This window comes from Aegilops tauschii, chromosome 4 (genome assembly GCF_002575655.3).
Source record: "Aegilops tauschii subsp. strangulata cultivar AL8/78 chromosome 4, Aet v6.0, whole genome shotgun sequence".
Lineage (NCBI taxonomy): Eukaryota > Viridiplantae > Streptophyta > Magnoliopsida > Poales > Poaceae > Aegilops > Aegilops tauschii.
Genome location: NC_053038.3, coordinates 348,923,860 through 348,946,290, shown reverse-complemented (window position 1 = coordinate 348,946,290; position 22,431 = coordinate 348,923,860). Strand labels below are relative to the sequence as shown.

Here is a 22,431-nt window from a genome sequence, read left to right as displayed (position 1 = left end):
CATATAGACTCTACTGATTGTTTGTGTGTCGCCGATTCTTAGGGACACAAAAAATGTCGGGATTGTTCAGATGGGTCCATCTAAAATATATGGCGCGGGATGAGAACAGTGGACGCTTCAGATGAAACACCCACTTCCCCAATCTAATAAGGCCTTGTACAATGAGAGATGCTTAGAAAAATAAACCGAGTTTTTCTTAAGCACCGGTGCCTAAGAAAAGCCTGATGTATTTCTCTAAGCACCTCCCCTAAGCAGTACAAGGCCTAATATCATCGTTCCCCAATCTCACCCCTCTCGCTGCCGCCCACACACAACACACAGACCTAAACCTAACGCGCCCGCGCCGCCACCCACGACCTTCGTGCCGCCGGTCAAGCCCGCACGCTGGTCCCCTCATGCCACTGCATCTCAAACCCCGGGCGTTCCTTCCCTCAGCCCGCATCAGCAGCAGCGCCGTCCGCGACAGAGGAGCATCGTCCGCCCACCACCCGCCGTTGAGGAGCAGCAGCGCCGTCCGTTGCTGAGGAGCCGCCCGCCGTTCTTCTTCCTCCACCGGCGACACGTGTACCTCCAGATCTCAACAAGTAAGCTGCAAATCTTCCCGCTCTGCCTGCCCTTGTTCTCTCCGATCTCCATTACTGGCAACGAGGTCAAATTAGGGTTCTGAAATTAGATAATACAGGAGATTAATCGAAGGGGAAAAGGAACATTTGACCACCAGCTAGCATAAGGATTTCATTTTCGGTGGTTTGAGGCAAGATCCGCTCTTCCCTGCCATGGATTTTGATGGACAGCAGGTTCTATTTGAAAGGAGAAGAGAGATAGTTCAGGGAAGAAGAAGTCGCTTAGTTTACTAGCCACTACTGACTTTGATAGTATGACCTTCCCAGGTTTAAGGGGCATGGCATGTTGGCACCATTCACAGCTGGATGGCAGAGCAATGGTGTGCATCTGTTGGTTCTTGAGAGATCTGAGGTTGCGACTCTCTAATTATAGCATTATATATGTTTACTTCTCATGCAATGTAGCGTTTGATATTGGAAATGGCAGCTAAGATGTTCATTACAGTATGCTATGGCTGTAAACTATGTATCTATGTTTTTCTTATACAATGTTAACCTACATATGCAGGGTTCTTATGTTTATAACATCAATGGGAATAAGTATCCAGATTCTCTAGCAGGACTGTGGTGTACAACTTTAGGTATGTAAAGTACAATCTTTGGAGTGTGATTTTTGCGATTATGTACCACAGAATTGTTCATTCTTTGGGATAATACCCTGCATCACCATTTTGTTTTTGCATTTAAAAGTGATGTATAAACTCTAATTTGTATCCTTTGAAGTGCGTCTCTTGTTGACTATTGATTTGTAACCCCAAATATGAAACATGACTCTCTTAATTGCTGGAAATATTGGTCATATCTATTTCAAGAAAGGTTGTGCACCCAACATTTATAGGTCCCATTCCGTGCAATCAGCCCAATATGCTTCATGTTCCTTTACAGAAATTAACAATTGGTCTATAATGTTAAAGGGCCGAACTGAACCTATATGCTTCTGCCTGTTGTTACATCATTTCTATACGCCTCTTCCTGTTATTACAGCAGATTTTAGACATGACAATGTCAGAGACCACAAATAAAGAGATAACCTTGAAATCTTAGTTTCACATTGGATGTTTGGAACATCAATTCAGTACCCTTAGTGCTAAACAGAAACCATATTCTCAATAAACTGATATTTATTGTTGAACGTGCCTTTTGCTTTTGAAATGATAATTATTACTTAGCATGTGATGTTGCCTAGTAATAAACTGAACCGTATTTTAGTGTTTTCATTTTCCTCAATTACCAAGTTTAGCATCTACCTTTTTATCTAATACACTCCATTATACTCAAATATGTACTTTACAACCCACATGTGTTGCATTTTTTCTGCTAACAGGAGAGTACCAAATTTGTGAAGACTTTCATTTTTACATTCGTTACTTTCAGCCGCTGAACAAACTAAGGTAAAGAACGAAAAACACGGAAAAGGCTAGCTGTTGGCTGTGGGTGCTGAGCTGACGGACAGTGTGGAAGAAGAAGGTGTGATCTTGGCAGTGGCCCATGAAGCAGTTTTTTTCTTTGCATGCTGATCACTACTGCACTGTTCAGATTCTTAATCAAGGTAGTAGCCAATTCTCCTTGTTTTCCTCTCTATACAAATTTCGACTTGTTTGATGTTCTTTACTTTTCTTTCTCCTAATTAATCATCTAAGTTCCTAATGAAAGTAGCTTTGTGTGTGTGTGTGTGTGTGTGTGATCATGCTTCCTTTACTTCTATCGCTAAGTTTCAGTTATCTCAGTATGACCACTATCGAAGCCAAGTGATGTTTGTTTGAGAAAATAGTGTAATAAACAGAGGTTCTTTGTGTTGCAAATAATTTCGTATGCTGAAAGAACAACTCAGCCCAGTTTGTATGCAGCTGGCACATATGTTCGCCAGAAATAGATGTGGGTGAGTGTGCATGTTCTTACTGCTTTAATACTTGCAGTGACTGATCGACTGTGATTGTGGGTCGCAACCAAGGGAATGCTAACCGTGGTGGTGGTGGTGGTGATTGAAGAGCCCTTAATCAATTCGGCCCTGTAGATTGGAGCAGCAACATGGGATATTGCACCATCTAGCTCCGTCTATATGATTCATCTTATGTTCTTGGTCTATCAACTAGAGGAATCTACAGGTATGTGCTGCATGTTTTCTGGTAACAGGAGAGCAACACATTTGTGAAGACTTTCATTTCTTGTTTACTTTCAGCCTGTCATAATTTTTTAACTGAAGACATATTATTGTTAGTTGGATGAGAGCTGATGCTATACTGCCAGTAGATAGACTAGCGTGCAAACTGTCTTAATCTGTGCAAATAACAGTGCAAACCAACCTCGTATTCTTCGAGGAACAAACTGATATTATGGTTACAGTTTTTAACAGAAGCAGGAATATTAGTAAGCATTATATATTGATGTTACATGGTTTGCTGCACCTTAGGGCCGTTAGCTAGGCATGGCCTTACAAAATACGTGCATTATTTGGCCAACCATTCTTCCTTTTGCTACGTGAACTGACAACAAGCATTGTAGTAACATGCTGTTTATGTGAATTCCAGATTCTTGAATACGTTCCTGACCTCGCGCAATCGATAGTCGGTCTGATCTCATCCTCCAACGACCAAGAGTTCCGAGACGAATGCGTGGTGCCCCTCGCGAAACATAGGTGAGATGATCTTGCACTCACCTTTTAATTATATTTTCCCTACAGTCTTCTATGTGTAGTATTAGCACTACATTAATGTAATTTCTATTTTATTCATGTTGTAAAGAACGGCTTCAGCATCACAGGATGTGCAATAATAAGAGCAAAATTTATCATCCACTTCACAGAGAAAATTCCGTATCAAATGTACTTAAACACACTCTGTTCACAGTTAGACCTGTTTGTCAATGTATTTTGTCGCCTTTTTATTTACCCCCTTGTTGTACTCTTTTCTCATCACTGTATTTGTCCATCAGCCATCCCTTCTCTTCCCTTGTGCTTCCCTCTTTTTTCTGGTCTTCTTCAAATCTCTAAAGTTACAGTAAGAACCTTATTACCGATGCCTTAGAACAAATCTGATTGCTTAAGAATGGGCGCATAATTTTCATAGTAAGCCATGTGATTTGGTAGGAGCTAGCGTGGCCTTGGTTTATTTTATGATAAGGACATCTTATGTAACCAAACTGTTTGCAATATCTTCTATTTTTTAGATATTGTTTTAGATCTTTGGGATCATTGGCAACTCGCAAGTTTGAACAAATTCTCATTTCTTTTTTCGATAAAGGGTGATTTTATTATCTCAAATGTAGCATCAAGCGGATACAAAGCATTATGAGTAACACCCGGCCTCTGCATAACTAGGATGTACACGGCCCAATATGAAGGTCTGACAAAAAATGATGAAAAAAACCCGACAAATCGGCAACAGTAGAGCCCTATAGACCAACACTATGCCTATGTCGATGGAGGTGGTGGATCGATCCGAAGGTTATGTTGCTACCCATGTTGGGAAAAAACCTCCATAGCCACCAGCTCCAATTGCATACACACCGCCTTGAGCAGCGGTTGGTCCTCCAGTCGTTGTAACATAGGCCACATACGTAGCAATTGCGTACACCGGAAAATAACCTGTAGAGGAGAAGCATTTCTTTCATTAAAAACAAAATCATTTCTACATAGCCAAAGCGACCAAATTAAGGCATACGCTCCCACCCTTATTAACGTTTTGAACCTATTTGAAATACCGTCCAACCAATGACCAAAAATATTGGCAACAGTTGTGGGCGGATACAAATTTGACGCTATTTGGATGACAGACCACGTAAAACGTGCAAACTTGCATTGGAAAAGGAGGTGTTTGATTGTCTCGTCATGAGTACAAAAACAACACTTCTTACTCCCTTGTCAGTTGCGTCGTGCGAGATTGTCTTTGGTTAACACAACCCCCTACGAAGATACCACATGAAAATTTTCACTTTTAGTGGAATCTTGGACTTCCAAATTTTCTTGTTATTACTCACTGGTACCTCAGAATGTGTGAGCGCACGATACATAAGTCTACAGTGAAAGACCCTGATGTAGTAAGGTTCCAGTGAAACACATCCCGGCCTTGTGTCAGGTTAATCGAATCTAGTCGGGATAAAAGATTATGCCATGACACAAGTCGGGGGCCAATCAAATCCCGCCTGAATGAAATATTCGCGAGAATGAACTGAGCACTTGCGCAATAGTATTATTCTTATCGCGAACAATGTTGTATAAGCCTGGATATTGTTCTCGGAGACTGGCATTGCCTAGCCAGATGTCTTCCCAAAAACGAATCTCCGACCCATCCTTTATCGCGAAAGACCCAAAGCGAAAGAGATGTTTCTTTGCCGCCATTAGGTCAGCCCAAAAGTGCGAATCGCCAGGTTTCCAAAATGCCTGGGACACCGCCTTTTGACCTAGATACTTGTTGCGCAGCATGGTTTGCCAAACACCATCCTCAGTAAGAAGTTTGAACAACCATTTACTAAGTAGGGCCTCGTTTTTGACCTGCAAGTCATGGATTTCGAGCCCTCCTTGGTCTTTCGGCCTACAAACCACGCTTCATTTGGCCAGCCTATATTTTTTTTTCACCGTCTCCTTGCCAAAAGAATCTGGATCTGAAATAATCCAGTCTTTTTAGGACCCCTTTTGGGAGTTGGAAGAAAGAAAGCATATAGAGAACCATATTTGTGAGGATAGAGTTAATTAAAACCAGTCGTCCTCCAATTGAGAGTAGTTTGCCTTTCCAACTACTCAATCGTTTCTCTAGACGCTCCTCTACATGCTTCCACTTCGCAATGGTGAGGCGTCGATAATGAATCGGTATTCCCAGATATTTAATCGGGAATTGGCCATGTGCGCAACTAAATAGGTCAGCATAATCGGCCACCGCCTCAACGGCTTCTCCAAAGCAGAACAATTCGCTTTTATGGAAGTTTATTTTGAGACCCGACATTTGCTCAAACGCTGAAAGCAAGAGTTTCAGGTTTCGAGCCTTGTCCAGATCATGTCCCATAAAAAGAATTGTGTCATTGGCGTATTGTAAAATAGAGAGGCCACCATCCACAAGGTGTGGCACTACTCCTGCAATCTGGCCGTCCTGCTTGGCGCGCTCAATCAGAATCGCCAACATGTCAGCGACAATGTTAAATAACATTGGGGACATGGAGTCACCCTGCCGTAGTCCATTTTTTGTCTGAAAGTAATGGCCTACATCATCATTGACTTTGATGGCCACACTACCACCAGTTACAAAATTGTGGATCCACTGGCGCCATTTATCAGAGAAACCTTTCATCCTTAGGGCCCGTTGAAGGAAAGACCACTTGACCTTGTCATATGCCTTTTCAAAGTCAATTTTGAATATCACTCCACTCATGTTTTTTCGGTGCATTTCGTGGACGGTCTCATGCAGGATTACTACACCATCTAGTATATTTCGTCCTTGCATAAAGGCCGTTTGAGATGGACGGACAACACGATCAGCTATCAAGTTTAACCTATTTGTAGCCACTTTGGTGAAAATCTTGAAGCTAACATTAAGGAGACATATGGGTCTGAACTGCTGAATCCGTTCAGCCTCCTTAATCTTCGGCAACAAAACAATCTCGGCAAAATTTATTCTGAATAGATCAAGTCGATCGGCATGAAGACAATTGAACAACTCTAAAAGGTCAGCCTTGATGATATCCCATAAATTCTGATAGAATTCCGCGGGGAAACCATCAGGGCCTGGAGCTTTGTTGTGTTCCATTTGGAACACCGCCGCTCTCACCTCCTCTTCTGAGAAAGGTGTTGTGAGGATATCATTCTCTTCTGCCGTGACTTGTGGAATATCATCTATTCAGGTCTCGTCAAGGGTGACATTCCCTTCATCCGACGCTCCGAACAGAGATTTGTAGTAGCTGGTGATATAGTTTTTGAGCTCCCTTTGACCTTCGATCCGCCCCTCATCCTGTTGGAGACTATGAATACATTTCTTCCTATGTCGACCATTGGCGAGCAATTGGAAGTATCTTGTATTACTATCTCCCATTAGAATGAAGTCAGCTTTGGACCTCTGGTAGTATTTGATCTCCTCTTCTCGCAGAAGACGGGCAACCTTCTCATTAGATTGATTTTTCAATTCAATCTCATGTTGAGATAAGGTGCGGGTCTCTGCAATTTTGTCGAGGTCATCAATGATGGTACAAAGGCGCTGCTTTTCTTTTTTATATAACCCATTGATGTGTTTCGCCCATCCAGAGAGGTGTTGCCTCATGGCCCTTATTTTATAATTCCATCTCTGAATCGGTGTACGACCAATGGCTGGCCTCTCCCAAACTTTCTTGATTATTTCTACAAAACCTTCCCGGTGCAGCCATGCCAATTCAAATTTGAAAGGGTGGCGGGAAGAATGGCTCGTAGAATTAGAATCAAGAATGATTGGCGCATGATCCGATAATGCCTCGATTCTCTCTAGGGCTCGCACGGTTATCATAGGAAATTTTAGCTCCCATTCGGTATTCTTGAGTACCCTATCGAGCTTCTCGTATGTTGACACAGAACGGTTATTAGCCCAAGTGAACTGCCGCCCTGACATACAAGCCTCCCGAAGGTCCAAACTATCAATCACAGCATTGAATAGGAAAGGCCAGTGAATGTCGAAGCGGTCATTATTCTTTTCTTCCTGGTACCTAAGGATATTGAAATCCCCTCCAATAAGCATTGGGTACGGGTTATCCTTAGCCCGATTCACCAGTTCACGAAGGAAAGCGGATTTATGCTCATCTTGGGCAGCCCCATAGACTGCGACCAGGCTCCATGTAAAATTATCAGCCTTGTTTCGTAGGTGAAATTTGATATGAAATTCACCGGTCGAAAAGGCCAACAAGTCCATTGCCGTGGTCTGTATCCCAAGAAGGATTCCTCCGGACCTTCCACGAGCTGGTAGACTATGCCATGTGTATTCGAAACCACCAGATAGGTGATCGAGGATGTGCGGGCGGAAGTCACATTTACCAGCCTCGAAAATTGCCACAAAATCCAGTTCTCGCACACAATCACTGACGTGTTTATGTTTAGCCAAGTCTGAGAGACCTCTGCTATTCCAAAACATGCCGCTCATGTGGAAACTCGGATTGGTGTGGAAATTTTTGCCTTCTTGGGCGGTTTTTGTTTCTTTTTAGAGGATTGTGATTTAGATTTCCGCAAAGATGCTGTGAAGTCACAAAACATGGACCCAGATCTTGCGTCATCCAAACCAACCTCGGTAATATCACCAACCAAGTGGGAGACTAGCGGACCATCATATTTGGCATCCACTTCATCCTCCTCGGTTTCGGGGTTAGATAGGGTGTTATTACACTTCGGAGAAACCTTTAAACGGTCAATCTCCATGTGTTTAAGTGCCCCAACCGACAGTTTAATTTCTTTATCGTTCTTTCCCATAAATACACCAACATTATTTAAGCTATTATTAATGCGAGTATCTGAAAATGAAAGAAAAGATTGAGCGGACAGGGTACCTGGCGTGGGGTCCAAATTTCTCACGGCTTGGCGGCGCACCGCCTTCGCTAGAGAGTGCTCATCACTCGTGGAAGAACCATCGGCGGAGGTGGCATGACGATTACTACGTCGGAGAGGCGAAGCAATCCCTCCAGACATAGTCGCCGTCGGTGTCGGCGGCTTAGCCGTCGGGGTCCGTAATGTCCCAGATGTCGGTGAAGAGGGACGTGCCGACGGTCCAACCGGAACGGTAGAACGGGCGTCGCGGCAGTACCATGTGCACGAACCGCTGCTGGACCGAGTGAAACCACAGCGACCGGAGAACATGCCGGTGCAGTCGACTCAGACGGTGTCGGGGAACCTCGCACGCAAACCGAGGTAGCAGCGCGTGCACTGCTGGCGCCGTATCCTTGCCCATAGCTAGCTGCCCGAGCATCGGGACTGGGGTTGCTGCATGCGTTGCATGCTGTGCAGGCGCGCCCCCAGGCACATGCATGTGAGCGACGGGCTCATGCACAGTGCCCACGGCTAGCTGGCTATGCACGGAGCTAGCCATGGCCACTGCATGCTTCTTCGGTGCACATGCATCCATGAGCGAGGTTGCAGCACATACAACCGTGGATGCCTCTCCCTCCGGCTCCACTGTCCTCTGGATATCTTGACCATCAGTGTGTTCTGCATGTGTCATACTCGGAAGGACTGCATCAGGGTGTTGCACAGTACTAACAGTAGAAGTTTGCATAGACACCACATTAGTGCCATATCTAGCCCCTGACGATGTATTGCCATTATCATTTTGAGTGTTTTTAGCTCTCTTGGTAGCATCCCTGTCCGGCATATCCTCATCTCGGTTAGCACCGTCATCATGTTCATCATGGCGCTCCCAAATACGAGGTACGAAGTCAGCATCCGGGACATAGTCCTCCTCCTCGAGCACATACCGGAACTCATACCCATTTAGCTTGACGTAAACATCAGAGGAGACTGAAGCTTCATTACTCCCATCCCGCTTGGCGAAAATATCTTTAGAATGCACAACAACTTGGATTCGTACAATACCGTGACGCCGCAAGCATAACAAGTCAACATCCTGTGTTGTGCCAATAACGGATCCAACCGCCCACAGAGCAAGGAAGTGGCGGAGAGTGGGTGGGACGCCGGTGACATGAACCCAAACTGGTTGTAACGGATGTAGGGATCCAGCCTCCTCGACTTTCCATTCACTAAAAGAGATCTTCACATCATGTGACTTGACATTGTACTCAAAAGCTGCCACTCGCTGCAAAACCTCTATGAAAGGGAAAGACACCAAGAAAGAATCGGCCCCATGAGGAATGGCCTCCCACTTCCAAGAAGTCTGTAGGGAGACGATTTTAGCGACCTCGGCCTCCACCACAGCGGCAGTTAAAGAACCATCAGAAATCTTAACCAAAGCTGTCGGCAAAGATGGGGGTGCAAGATGTTCCTTGAACAGTGAGTCCGGCAACTGAACAAACATAGCATTGAGTATTCCGTGTCCACCGAGCGATGCGCAAGGCCTAGGTTGCTTGAGTACAGTGCAGCGGTGGAGGGGATGCTTGTAGTTGTCACATATATAACAAATAGTGAACCGCTGTGCAGTCCTTGGACATGTGCTTGTCGCACCTGCACTTGAAGCACCATAAACCGGTTCTTTTACCTTTCACAAGCTGCCCTGCCATAGCACCCGTGGCTGTAGAGCCAGAAGCATCAACCGTGGAGCCTTGAACTTGATGGGCCGGCACTGCCACCGGCGGAAACACGGGCGTTGGGAGCGTAGCCGGGGGGACTGCAGTGGCAGCAGCGGCATCGCGGCGACCCCCCTTGCGCTTGCCCTTGGAACGGCGAGAGGCCCCTTGTGCCGGCTGGTATCCGGCGCCGAAAGTTACCGGAGCTTGCGCCGAAGCTGCGGCCATTGGAATGGCTAACGCAGCCGCAGATGCATGGGATGAAGGCGCGCCAAAACGGAAAGGTCTGGCGGACGCACCAAAGCCAGCGGAGCTCCCCGATGTTGATGCAGCGGGCGGAAGAGGAGCTGCCTGTCCCGAGCCCTTGGGCGGCTGATTCGGACGGCCGGACATGGTTGACGATCTTCCTAGCAGCACTTGGGCGAAGGAAGGCGGCGGCTCGGGATGAGTAGTGTTGGATGATGTGGGGGCAGCGGACGCGGTAGGGTTACGTATTCCTGATGGTCTCCTTGTTAGATCGATCCATCGCATTGTACGGCCCAGGCGCAAGGCCGGTTTTGGCACGTCCAACACCTTGGTCCCGTCCCCACATGGTGGCGTAATTTGATTTTGAATCCCGTCTCCATCTTGATCCGCAATCAGCGCCGGCCGATCAGCCACCGCCGCCGACGTCGGTTCCGGGAGGAAGTCAGCAAGCGCCACCGAAAGCAGAGGTCGGCGGCCTCGGCAGCGGGCCCTTCCGTGGGCGCATCTGCACTCCACGGGAGGCCGGCCGCGCCGGCGGCCCGATAGCGAGGTGCTCCGGTGAAGACCTGCGACCAGAAGATTGGACATTAGAAGAAACTGGACTATCTCTCACCTGCCTGGATTGGGACGAGGTTGACGACGAGCCTCGCTCCCAAAAAGGCGACGCCGGTGTGGGATACCCGACATCCGCCCAGAATTCTTCCGCAATCTCCTCCTTCGTCTTCCTCCTCCTGGGTTTCATAGTAGACCATTGCCCACCTTCGTCACACTCAGCAAATGATTGCTCAAACATAGAAGTTCTATTTTGCAGGGACATGACAAAAAGTTGCAAGTCCACAACTGGATCTAAGATGTTCCGGTCATCGCTTTTGTTCATAACATGGTAGACACATTTTGTTCATATGGAAGTTGATGCCGGCTTGGTGATTGAAGGATTGGTCTCTTTCATAATACTCCCTCTGTACCAAAATACTCGTAGTTGGGGGAACTTGAACTAATTTCCCCCAACTACAAGTATTTCGGTACAGAGGAAGTATTTTGTAGTAGCCAAGTGATCGAACAATTGGTCTCTTAGGAGCTTAGCCTTTATATTTTGCAGCAGGACACGTCTTGTATGTCGACTTATGTATTACCTTCATGGTTGTAGCAAACTCGAGTGAAGATAACAAATTTTCAATATATGTTGAATACATGTACTAGTGAATGGTGAATGGTGTCTTGTGATGAATAGAAGAGTGCAACTATTTGTATATGTATTGTGCACTGAACATGAGTTGAAAACTACGAATGTAATTTTATTGAAAATATGGTGTAAATGCATTTTTTGCTAAAATGTGGAGCCCTGGCAGCAAAAAAGTCGGCAGAAGTATTGGACGTCGCACTATGTGTCGGCATAGCACATTAACAGACAAACTGTCAGCGTAACAATGGACGTTGCATTATGTGTCGGCATAGCACAGTGTTAGATGATCTGTCGGCATAGCATAGTCTGTCGGTATAGAATTGTCTGTCGCCATAGATCTCACCTAGCCCATCAAACTGTCTGTTGGCATAGATTTATCTGTCGGTAAAGACCTTTCCCGGCAGGACTATAGGCGACAACTCATTTCTGTCGCCATAGATCTTTGCCGACACTAAATGTGTCGCCTTAGGTGACATATGCCAACAGATTGTTTGACGCTGATTTGAGTGTCGTGGTGTAGTGTCTACTGGATATAGACATGTCCCCAAAGGTAAAGATGTGCAATGAGTTCAAGGATTTCCTTCCCTTAGATGTCTTGCTCCCCCTGAATCTTGCATGGGATATTGGGAGAAGATAGGGAACATAAAATCAGAGCAAAGAAAAGAAATAGAGCTAATGCAAACAATCAAATATGAACATGTCTTTTCCCCTCTTAAAGACATGTGACTTCTCTCCTCTTGAACACCAAGCATCTGGGTTTCTTACACTCTCCCCCTGAGTATTCTCTCCCCCTTTTGATGTGATCTCTCTTTAAGCTTTGATGTGATCTCTCTCTCCCCCTTTGACATCAATTTCCAAGAAGGGCTTTTCCAGATCTTTATGACAAATGGGTTTGGTCCTTGAGTCACAAAACAAAGTCGAGTGTAATGCTGGTAGAGGACAAGAATCATTGAGTGGAGCCGGAGTAGATAGAACGCAGAACAAGTGGCAAGCTGTCTTTTCTGAAGCAAAATCGGTAGCACCGAGTTGTGTGCTTCGATGGCACCGAAAGAATTCGGTTGGGCCAAAGAAAACAAACCGGTGTGACCGAGTTCATCACAGTGAAAACACTTGTCACCTCAGCTCACTAGCCAATTAAGATCTCACAAGGATTTGCAAGGAATTAGCTGAAAGATTTGCAATGAATTCGATGCAGAGAATGCATAACACAAGTAAACAGAAAATAAATCTAGATGAAGATTTTTTTTAAAAGGGGAAATAAATATGCAAGAAACAAATGCAAGAACTCAGAGAAACACTGGAGAACTTCATCTAGAATTGGGCGGCGACAAAGTCACCTATGTTAGAGTATATTGACTTAGGAGTCAAGTGAGGGCACTTGATCATAGGTCATACTCATCGTTTAAGCTCAAAATGGGGTTACCATTTTTCGTTTAAGCATCTTGATGTATTCACATCTTGTTGAGTTGCTTTGCCCCATGACTTGGAGTAAAGCTTCTCTAAGATGGAATAACATACCTTGGGTGGTGGTGTTGATCTTGATAATGTCAATGTTCAAGAAAGTGGTAAGCGTAAGCGGAGCGGAAGGCCACAACTTAGAGCAATGGCCGCTTAAGCGCAGCTTAACCGGGATTAAGCGTTTTTTTAAATTGGCCAGAATTTGGCTGTTTTCAATAATATGCAGAAGAAAACAGGTAACATAGCACATAAGTAACTAAAAATCTGAAATAACATATAATATTGAGGTTCAGTGGTTCACACACCATAACAAATAGGCAAATAACACATAAGGATAAGGTTCAGTGGTTCACACAGCAAGCAAAAATGCATATATTGTCTTAGAATGAGCATATAAGATAAATGGCAGCAGCCAAGCAGCAGCTCATGAAACTGCAGCAGCAGCCCAAGCAGCAGCTGCAGCAGCAGCCAGGAGGAGCTGAACTGGTAGTAGTGGATGTCCAGGAGGAGGAGGAGCTGCCGGCGTCCAGATCCAGTAGCTGCTGAGGAGGAAGAACGCCAGAGGAGCCGCCGCTGGATGCAGAGCAGAAGCAGCCGCCACAATGCTCTCTTCTTTCCCCTCTTGGAAACCCAGTAACCCTAGCCGAACAGGCCTCTTTTGGGCCAGGCCTTATATACCCCCCTTTTCCCCTCCCGCCTATGGGCTATTTCAGCTCCCGTCTGACCTTTGGGCCCGCCTTCTACGCTTTTCTGCCGCTTAAGCGCGCGCAGCGAACGCTCAGCCAGCGCTTAGCGCTTAACCGATCGCTAAATCATGCTTTTTTCCGCTCAAACGCTAAAAGTTGCGCCTAGGCCAAAAGCGAAGCGTTTAGCTACCGCTCAGCGCTTAAGCGCGCTTAAGCGACGCTTAAAAACGCTTTCTTGAACACTGGATAATGTAGTTGAATTTGTGTGGGTTGCTCACGGTTGATGTAGCTCATCAAGAGTTGGGAGCACCACTTGGAATTTGAGTTCATCTACCTACATGGGTTAGTCTTGCAAGGAAGAGCACTTGTATGTCCAAAATGATAATCATAAATCTTAATGTAGAACTTGTCAAAGGATATGTTTGAAGGGTTTCGTGCTTCCTTGTCTTCAACCACCATTGTGTAGAGACTTGGTGATGTAGAAATTGCTCAAGATATGAGTGAGGTGCAATTTCATGGATTTAGATCCATCCAAGTACCTACAAGTGTTAGATAGCATGCAAGGGTGCAAGTATATCCAAGACATATAGATGGCATCATGAGGGAAATATCAAGGATTAGTCAAAGGCTCATGCCTTGCATGTATCCAAATGGAGTTCCTACTCCAAGTTTGAAGCATCAATGATGTTCAATTCTCCTCTCAAACGGCAAAAGACTTTCTCATCAAGCGGTTTGGTGAATATATCCGCCAATTGCTTATCGGTACGAACATGCTTAAGATCAATGTCCCCTTTGGCAACGTGATCTCGAATGAAATGATGACGAACTTCAATATGCTTAGTTCGAGAATGTTGCATGAGATTGTGAGCAATTTTGATAGTACTTTCATTGTCACAAAGCAATGGAACATGTTTCACATATATCCCATAATCTATAAGAGTTTGGGTCATCCAAAGTAATTGAGCACAACATGAACCAGCGGCAATGTATTCCGCTTCAGCGGTGGATAAGGATACCGAGTTTTGTTTCTTGGAGGACCAAGGCATAAGAGATCTACCAAGAAATTGACACGTACTCAAAGTGGACTTTCTATCAACCTTGTCTCCGACATAGTCCGAATCGGAGTAACCAACAAGATCGAAAGAAGACCTCTTAGGATACCAAATGCCAAAATTTGGTGTGTGTATTAAGTATCTCACTATCCTTTTCACAGTCTTAAGATGACACTCTTTAGGGGCCGCTTAATATCGTGCACACATGCACACACTTAGCATAATATCAGGACGAGAGGCACATAGATATAACAATGAACCAATCATAGAGCGGTAAACTTTTTGGTCAACTGGTTCACCGTCCTTAGTCAAGTCAAGATGTCCACTAATAGGCATGGGTGTGGACATACCTTTGCATTCTTGCATATTGAACTTCCTGAATAAGTCCTTGGTGTACTTTGTTTGAGAAACAAAGGTACCTTCCTTAGTTTGCTTGATTTGCAAACCAAGAAAGAATTTGAGTTCACTCATCATAGACATCTCAAACTTCTCCGACATTAGCTTTCCAAACTTCTCACTAAAATGAGGGTTAGTCGAACCAAATATAATATCATCAACATAAATTTGGCACACAAATAGTTCTCCATTAACCCTTTTAATTAGTAAAAAGAGTAGAATCAATTTTTCCAATTTCAAAGCCTTTTTCAATAAAGAACTTGGTCAAGCATTTATACCATGCTCTAGGAGCTTGTTTAAGACCATAAAGGGCTTTGTGAAGTTTGTAAACCTGATTAGGTTTCTTAGGATTGACAAAGCCGGGAGGTTGCTTAACATAAACTTCCTCCTCAATTTCACCATTTAGAAAAGCACTTTTAATGTCCATTTGGTACAAGGTGATATCATGGTGATTAGCATAAGCAAGTAAGATGCGAATGGACTCAAGTCTAGCAATGGGAGCATATGTCTCACCATAGTCCATACCTTCGACTTGAGTGTAGCCTTGGGCGACTAGGCGTGCTTTGTTGCGGACGACTTGACCATCTTCATCTTGCTTGTTGCGAAACACCCATTTGGTACCAATGATGATGTGGTCGTTGTCGGGCTTCTCGACCAATGTCCACACTTGGTTTCTCTCAAAGTTGTGTAGCTCTTCATGCATAGCGTTTATCCAATCCGGATCTTTCAATGCTTCTTCAACCTTCATAGGTTCAATGCTAGAGATGAATGAATAATGTTCACAAAAATTAGCCAAACGAGTTTTAGAGCGAGTGATTCTCCCGGTTTGGATGTCATTATAGATTTGCTCGATGGGATGGTCTTTGGCGATTCTTGCTCGAACTCGTGGGAGCTTTGGCTTGGCTCGGGGTGGAACATCTTCTTCATCTTGTTCTTCTTCATTGTTGACGTTGTCATTCTCTTGTCGTGGTGGAGAAGGAGGTTGTTGATGTTCATCTTGATGTACTTCCTCGTTTTCTTCGTCTTGGTGTGTCCCACTTGTGGATGCTTCTGTATCAATTCTTAGTTCATCTTGTCGTGAGGTGGAAGCTTCCACTTGGACGGACGAGGTAGTCTCCTTCACCTCCGTTGGTCGAATCTTGCCAATAGACAAGTCTTGGATTGCTTCCGAAGGGTCTTTGTCTCCTACATCAATTGGCAATTGCTCTACTTGTGAGCCGTTAAATTCATCAAACTTCACATCTACCGTCTCTTCAACCTTACGGGTGAAATTGTTGTAAACACGGTAGGTGTGAGAGTTTGAGCCATAACCAAGTAGAACCTTCATGAGATTTAGGAGCAAATTTAGAACGACGATGCTTATCAAGAATGTAGCACTTTGAGCCAAATACTCGAAAGTATCCAACTTGGGGTTTGTTACCGGTGAGGAGCTCGTATGCCGTCTTGCCGAGTAGCTTGTGAAGATACAAGCGATTTGTTGCATGACAAGTTGTCTCAACCGCTTCCGCCCAAAAGTGTTTCGGAGTCTTGTACTCATCAAGCATCGTTCTTGCCATCTCAATAAGAGTCCGGTTCTTTCTCTCAACAACTCTATTTTGTTGAGGTGTGTACGTAGCCGAGAACTCGTGTGAAATTCCTTCTTCGTCAAGAAAGGTATCCGCATTTGCGTTCTTGAACTCCGTTCCGTTGTCGCTCCGAACTTTCTTGATCTTCACGTCAAATTGATTTTGGGCCTTCCTAGCGAAGTTTTTGAAGATCTTTTGGACCTGCGATTTATCATCAAGAAAGAACACCCACGCAAATCTTGAATAATCATCAACTATGACTAGACCAAATGAGTTACCACCGAGACTCTTGTAGGCATTGGGACTAAAGAGATCCATGTGAAGTAGCTCGAGTGGTCTTCTCGTGGTCATGATGTTCTTCACGCGATGACTCCCTCCAACTTGTTTTCCTGCTTGACAAGCACTACAAAGTCTATCCTTGTCAAATATAACATGTTTTACTCCAAGGATATGATCACCTTTAATAAGCTTATCAAGATTTCGCATGCCCACGTGACCTAGCCTTCTATGCCATAACCAGCCTTTAGAAGATTTAGCAATTAAGCAAGTTCTAGGTTGAGCCTTTTTAGTTAAATCAACAATGTAAAGATCACCTCTACGTATACCGGTAAAGACCATTTTATGATTGTCTCTTCGAAACACTTGGCAATCTACCTCAGTAAATAGGACATTGAAACCGAAATCAGCAAGTCTAGATACTGAAAGTAAATTGTACCCAAGAGATTCAACGAGCATGACATTTTATATGGAGCTATCATGTGAGATGGCCACCTTACCTAGGCCAACCACCTTACCCTTTGAGTTATCACCAAAGGTGACATACTTTCGAGGGCCGTTGTTTTCAGCAAGCTCACGGAACATATCTTTGTCTCCGGTCATATGATCAGTACATCCACTATCAAGGACCTATTCCTTTCCTCCGGCCATGTAGCCGCGAAGATTTGCCATAAGACCAAAGTGTCTCATTGCATCATCAAGATCATAGTCACTATCAGCATCCTCATCATAGTATCCATGTTCAACATCATCTTGTGATTGATCAACTCCTAGAAAGGGTAATTCATTAGATAAATGATCATTACTATGATTATCTTTATGAATTCTAATAGCTTCGGAAATAATATTGCTAACGATTCCAAGATCTCCTTTGGCACGCATGAGATTGGTAAGCTCAAATAGACAATCACCAAATATAGGATCACTGGAATTCATCTTACTCAAGGCAATAGACTTATGAAGAATTTCGTATAAATTTTTCAAGGAATAATTTGGAAATCGTTCCTCAAGAAATCTCCATATAGTATAGGCACAATCAAGAGTAGGTAAACTAGCAATCAAATTTTTAGGCAATCCTCTCATGATAAGATTGATAGTTCTAAGATTGCGAATCATGTCAAGATCCTCTTCGGGTGTAGGATGCAAAGGATCAATATGAGGAGCACAAGGGCTAGTAATGTACTTGTTCAAATGATATTCATTGAAAATCTCAAGCATTTCATTTTTCCACTCATAGAAAAACTCTCCATCAAGAATAGGCACTCTATGTCTAAGACTCCCCAATGTAGACACATCCATCTTCCTTCAAAGGTGTTTAAACCAAGGCAATGGAGCTCAAAGCTCTGATACCAATTGAAAGGATCGAGAAGAAGTGTCTAGGGGGGTGGGGTGAATAGACTCTAATTAAGAAAAGTAGCAGTATTTAATTTCCTTAGCTTGATGTGGAGTTTGGGCACAAATTTAAGCATTCACAATACATATCAAGCAAGCATGACAAGAGTATATGAGCAGCGGAAAGTAAAGCATGCAAGTTGCAAGAATGTAAAGGGATGAGATTGGAGTCTGCAAACGCAATTTGGAGACACGAAGATTTTTTATCCGTGGTTCCGATAGGTGGTGCTATCGTACATCCACGTTGATGGAGACTTCAACCCACGAAGGGTAACGGTTGCGCGAGTCCACGGAGGGCTCCACCCACAAAGGGTCCACGAAGAAGCAACCTTGTCTATCCCACCAAGGCCGTCGCCCACAAAGGACTTGCCTCACTAGGGTAGATCTTCACGAAGTAGGCGATCTCCTTGCCCTTACAAACTCCTTGGTTCAACTCCACAATCTTGACGGAGGCTCCCAAGTGACACCTAGCCAATCTAGGAGACACCACTCTCCAAGAAGTAACAAATGGTGTGTTGATGATGAACTCCTTGCTCTTGTGCTTCAAATGATAGTCTCACCAACACTCAACTCTCTCTCATAGGATTGGATTTGGTGGAAAGATGATTTGAGTGGAAAGCAACTTGGGGAAGGCTAGAGATCAAGATTTATGTGGTTGGAATGAGATATCTTGACCTCAACACAAGTGTAGGTGGTTCTCTCTCAGAAAATATGTGTTGGAAGTGTAGGCATGTTCTGATGGCTCTCTCCACGAATGAAGAGTGGGTGGAGGGGTATATATAGCCTCCACACAAAATCTAACCGTTACACACAAATCACCAAATTCGGTGGGACCGATTCAAAGAACTCGGCCAGACCGATTTGGTTCATAATGTGACCGTTAGGAGTTTCGGTGGGACCGAATGGATCAACTCGGTGGGACCGATGTGCTAGGGTTAGGGTAAATCCTCATCTCGGTTTGACCGATTACTCAAACTCGGTGGGACCGATTTGGGTAATAAGCGAAATAGAGAGTTGGCCAAGCAAACTCGGTGGGACCGATTGCATATCTCGGTAGGACCGAAATTATTGCAATGGGCAACAGAGAGTTTGCAAGCCCATCTCGGTGAGACCGAGATCTCATCGGTGAGACCGAATTGATTAGGGTTTCTGGCAGTGGCTATGTCAATGGAACTCGGTGGCGCCGGATAGAAAGATTTGGTGAGGCCGAGTTTGACTTTTGGTTTGGGACATATGTGGATATGAGAAAGTAGTTGAGGGTTTTGGAGCATATCACTAAGCACTTTGAGCAAGAACCTCATTAAGCAACACCTCATCCCTTCTTAATAGTATTGGCTTTTCCTATAGACTCAATGTGATCTTGGACCACTAAAATGAAAATGTAGAGTCTTGTGCTTTGAGCTTGAGCCAATCCTTTGTCCTCAACATCTTGAAGGGGTTCCACATCCTCTAGTCCATGCCACTCCATTGTTGAACTTATCTGAAACATACTAGGTAAAAGCATTAGTCCAACAAGAGATATGTTGACATTAATTACCAAAATCACCCAGGGAGCACTTGTGCTTTCAATCTCTCACTTTTTGGTAATTGATGACAAAATACATCAAAGCTTTAAAAAATTATGAAGCCCGAGGTCAGCATGATCGATTCTGCTAGGTCAGTTTTGTGCCGCAATATAAATGTTTATTATGGTGAACCGATGATACGATGACTCTCTTAGAGTTGTTCTTTATCACGCGGACCTCATGCAATTTGTGATCGGAAACACTAACGCCCACACGTGTGGGCGTTTGTATCTCGCCCACACGCGTGGATCCGCGTTCGTTTGTGGGTGCATGAATTTTGGCATGATTGTGGTACCACGTAGGACTGGGCTGATGTGTGGGCATTCACCCGGTCGCCCACACGTCCGTTTCACCACACGGAGGGACCGGTGTGTGGGCGTTTAGCAGTTCGCCCACACGTCAGTTTTCACTCACGCACAAGGGCTGGTGTGTGGGCATTTGCCATCTCGCCCACACGTCCGTCTCCTCTCCCACGCCCAAGCTGCCAGTTGCCATGCGTTTTGCAGTGTACATGGCAACTGCTCTAGTGTAGCAGATGGCAACTCTCTTTTTTTTTACCCGAACATGTCGGTTGCCATGTGTTTTGCAGGGTACACGGCAACTGTCCTAGTGTGCTTGTAAGCAGATGGCAACTCTCTTTTTACCCGAACATATTGTTTTGTCATGTCTCTTTGTAGCGCTACACGGCAACTGCCTAGTGTTAGTAGGTGGCAACTCCAGGTTTTCAAATCATGGCAACTGTAGTAAACCAGACCATACATGGCAACTGCTTAGTGTTAGTAGGTGGCAACCTCTAAAGTTTTTAAATCATGGCAACTATAGTACTCCCTCCATTCCCTTATACAAGGCCACTATGAAAAATACATTTTGCATCTATACAAGGCCACTAAGAGTAACCGAGACAAAATTTAATGATGTTTTCTCGTACTAGCAACTTGTTTAATACTTGCATGCATGTAGTCATAATGACATTGTGTTACTTTCTTCTCATTCCTTCCTTGCATACATGTGGGTGTATTAATGATCCCAGTTAACAAGAAGAAAAGTTGGCTTGCAAAGTAGTCATTAAATTTTATCTAGGTACCTGTAATTTGAGTTTGTGGCCTTGTATAAGGGAATGGAGGAAGTAAATCAGACCATACATGGCAACAACTGCAATTGTACAAAATGACATCTGGCACTTGACCTGAGATGGCAACTGCAGTTGAGCAACCATGGCAACTGCAGTTCAGCGACATGGCACCTGCAGTTAAACGGACATTGAAGAGGGTCCGGACCATGGCAACTGAGGGGACGCGTGGTGACTATCACGCGGGGCGTGCGGGACCGTGAGGTAGGTGGCTGAGAGAGGTCGTGTGGGCGTTATGCATTTTACCCACACGTAGGCATGTGATAGGGACCGCAAAGAAAAAAGAAGACGTGTGGGCGCTAGTTGTTTTGCCCACGCATAGACGTGTGGTCTGCTCCTCTTAAACACCACACAAAATGTGTGGGCAGATCCCCTTAACGCCCACACATATGACAGTTATGGTCGTCCATTGTGATTCGTATCGTCAATCCAAGTTATTGCTTCTGATCATGCTTTTCCATACCAAACTAACTTTTTTCATGGCAACGTCTTTCAGTCGGACATACGAGCTCAGTGACCTCCTGATGAAGACGTGAACAGTTGCCGCTGCCAACCAAACGCTGCAAGATTTGCTTCCACTTTAAATCTGCATCTCTGGCCAGCTATTGCCACGGACAGCACACCCTCCGCTGGTGGAGGTGGACAATACATCGGAACCTGGGGAGGACAATGGAAAGGCTTAGAGTTCTTTGATACGGAATGCTACTACTCCCTTCGTTTTAAAATAGATGACTCAACTTTATACTAAAATAGATAACTCAATTTTATATTAACTTTAGTATAAAGTTAGTACAAAATTGAGTCATCTATTTTAAAACGGAGGGAGTACTTACGTACCAATAGGGAATAGATCGCTGCTGTTTTCAGGTTGACATCTCGCGACTTGACGGGTGGTCCGTCAAGCTGTGTCCTGATTGATATTTTCGCTGTCTACCGACTACCAGTCGAGTTCATCTCTGATTCTCTGATAATATGGCTGGGATCCAGTACTCTGCTATGATGACTGAGCCTGACAATGTCACTTTGATTGAGCTTTTAGCCACAAGACGCCACGTACAATTGGTTACACATCAAACATGTCTGGTGCAGAAGTCCAAGTCAAAGATGAAGTGCAGCACAATTTCACCATGCACATGTTGCGGCGTGCATCGTTCAATTCAACCTCCTCCATTGATGTCTTGTTGAGAAGAGAGAAAAAAATGGTTTGTTCTCTTCTGGGCCATGAAATACAGCCATTAACCATGGCCCGATGCAGCTCTCAAGAAGCTGAAAGCAGTTAAAGCCTCACACTCACATCAAAAAGCCCAGCCCGCGTAAGCTCAGATGCGGAACTTTATAGTAATAGTAGTTTATTTATTCCCCTAAAACAAAAAAAATTAGTTTATTTATTATGCGTCTGTGCATTCGGTGATGCCAAGTGGAAAATCTTTTAATGTCCCACCGTTGCTTGTGGAGATAACTTACTTTCTGGCCGTACATTATTCTGTTGCTGCATGAGACCACTATTGCTCAATGTTTAACGAATCATTTAGCAAAAGGAGAAGGGAAGTTTACATAAAGTGTATATGCCTATATGGTATGGTCTTTTCCCCATCAAAAGTTCAATAAGTGTCTACCTAAAAAAAAAGTTCAATAAGTGTCTCTCCGTTTGTTAGAACATCATACGGACATATCAAGGTGGTATAT

General features: G+C 44.4%; 1 long non-coding RNA gene across 12 annotated transcripts; it reads left to right on the top strand.

The window, feature by feature from the left end:
• The first annotated feature begins 296 nt into the window (after window positions 1-296).
• LOC109747083 (uncharacterized) lies at window positions 297-22,221 on the top strand. Of its 12 annotated transcripts, none has more exons than XR_012182117.1 (8): window positions 300-584; window positions 683-754; window positions 891-975; window positions 1,132-1,204; window positions 1,948-2,172; window positions 2,540-2,728; window positions 3,152-3,258; window positions 21,242-22,221. It is a non-coding gene; the product is annotated as an uncharacterized lncRNA (long non-coding RNA). The 12 variants fall into 12 exon arrangements; XR_012182116.1 differs by lacking the exon at window positions 21,242-22,221 and adding an exon at window positions 3,365-3,668 and having other exon boundaries at window positions 1,998-2,172; XR_012182114.1 differs by lacking the exon at window positions 21,242-22,221 and adding an exon at window positions 3,365-3,510 and having other exon boundaries at window positions 683-797.
• The last annotated feature ends 210 nt before the right edge of the window (window positions 22,222-22,431 follow it).